The sequence below is a fragment of the Zalophus californianus genome, chromosome X, assembly GCF_009762305.2.
Source record: "Zalophus californianus isolate mZalCal1 chromosome X, mZalCal1.pri.v2, whole genome shotgun sequence".
NCBI classification, from domain to species: Eukaryota; Metazoa; Chordata; class Mammalia; order Carnivora; family Otariidae; genus Zalophus; species Zalophus californianus.
In genome coordinates this window covers 82,070,386-82,072,861 of record NC_045612.1, presented here as the reverse complement: position 1 = coordinate 82,072,861, position 2,476 = coordinate 82,070,386, and positions in this window count along the sequence as shown.

The window sequence follows — 2,476 nt, the reverse complement described above, 5'->3', positions numbered from 1 at the left end:
TGCAGAGAAATGGGAACCCTCGTACACTGTTGGTGGGAATGCAATCTGATACAGCCACTGTGGAAAACAGTATGCAGGTTCCTCAAAAAAGGAAAAACAGAAGTACCATATGATCCAGTAAATCTACTACTGGATATTTACATGAAGGATATGAAAATGCTAACTTGAAAAGGTATAAGCACCCCTATGTTCACTGCGGCACTATTTACAATAGGCAAATCGTGGAAGCAGCCCAAGTGTCCACTGATAGATGAATGGATAAAGAAGAAGTCATATATAATGGAATATTATTCAGCCCTAAAAAAGATTGAAATCTTGCCATTTGCAACACGTGGATGGAGTTAGAGAGTATAATGTTAAGTGAAATAAGTCCATCAGAGAAAGGCAAATACCATATGATTTTACTCATATGTGGGATTTAAGAAACAAAACAAATTCAACTAATGAACCATTGAACATCATATCAAAAACTAATGATGTACTATACCTTGGCTAATTGAATTTAAGTAACAAAAAGAAAGAAACAAAACAAATGAACAAAGTATAAAAGAAAGAGAGAGAGAGAGAGAGAGAGAGAGAGAGAAGCCAAAAAACAGACTCTTAACTATAGAGAAGAAACTGGTGGTTGTGAGAGAGGAGGTGGGGGGAGGGTGGGTAAAATAGAAGGCAGGGATTAAAGAGTACATTTATCACAATGAGCACTGGGTGACGTATGGAAGGGTTGATTCACTATATTGTACACCTGAAACTATTATAACACTGTATGTTAAGTGTATGGAATTAAATTTTTTTAAAAGAAGATTTCTTCTCTTAACAACTTTCCTATATATCACACAGCAGTGTTAGCTATAGTCATCATGTTGTACATTATATCGTAGTACTTATTTATCATAACTGGAAGTTTGCACCTTTTGACCACTTTCCTCCAATTCCCCTTCACTGCACCCTCTGCCTCTGGTAACCACAAGTCTGATCTCCTTTTCTATGACGGTTTTGTTTTTTTAGATACCACATTCAAGTGCGATCATACAGTATCTGTCTGTCTCTGTTTGAATTATTACACTTCTTTTAAAGATTTTATTTATTTATTTGAGAGAGAGGACACAAGCGGGGTGGAGGGGCAGAGGAAGAGAGAAGCAGACTCCCTGCTCAGCAGGGACCCCAGTGTGGGGCTCCATCCCAGGACCCTGAGATCACGACCTGAGCCGAAAGCAGACGCTTAACCGACAGAGCCACCCAGGGGCCCCTGAATTATTTCACTTCGCGTAATCCTTTCAAGGTCCATCTATGTTTTCACAAATGGTAAGATTTTTTTTCCTTTTTATGTCTGAATAACATTCAAATGTATAATATATAATGTGGTATGTCCATGTTACATATAGTGTGGTATATATGTATATACATATATATGTATATATGTGGTATAGACATATGTATAGTGTGGTATATGTGTGAGTATATATATGTATATGTTTGTGTGTGTGTGCATCACAACTCCTTTATCTATTCATCCATCAGAGGCACTTTCCATATCTTACCTATTGTAAATAATGCTGATATGAACATGGGGGTGCCGATATAGTCTCAAGTTAATGTTTTTATTACCTTTGGATTCATTCTAAGAAATAAATATCCACAAAATTGCTGGATCATATGGTAGTTCTATTTTTAATTTTTTGAAAATCCTCCATAATGTTCTCCATGGTGGCTGCACCAATTTACAAACCCACCAACAGTGAACAAGTGTTCCTTTTTCTCCACATACATGCCGGCCTGTGCTATCTCTTGTCTTCTTGATGATGGCCCTTCTAATAGCTGTGAGGTGATATCTCTTTGTGGTTTCAATTTGCACTTCCCTCATGACAAATGATGCTTAACGGCATCTTTTCATGTACCTGTTGGCTTTTCATAGATCTTCTTTGGAGAAATGTCTATTCAGATACTTTGCTCAGTTTTTAATTGGGTTATTTGATATTTTGCTATTGAGTTGTATGAGTTCTTCATATGTTTTGGATATTAACCCATTATTAGATATATGGTTTGCAAATGTTTTCCCCATTCTGTAGGTTGTCTTTTCACTTTGTTGAAGGCTTCTTTCACTGTGCAAAAGATTTTTAGTTTGATGTAGTCCAACTCGTTTATTTTTTGTTTTGTTGCTTCTGCTTTAGGTGTCCTATCCAAAAAAGCCATTACCAAGACCCATGTCAAGGAGATTTGTTCCTGTTTCCTTATGGGAATTTCATGGCTTCAGGTCTAATATATTTTGAGTTGATTTTTGTACGTGGTGTAAGATATGGGTCCAGTTCCATTCTTTTACATGTGACTATTCAATTATCCCAGCACCATTTAGAGACTGTCTTCTCTCCACTAAGTATGCTTGGCTCCCTTGTCAAATATTAGTTAACCATATGTGCTTGGGTTTATTTATGGGCTCCTGATTCTGCTCCATTGGTCTATTTCTCCATTGTCATGCCAG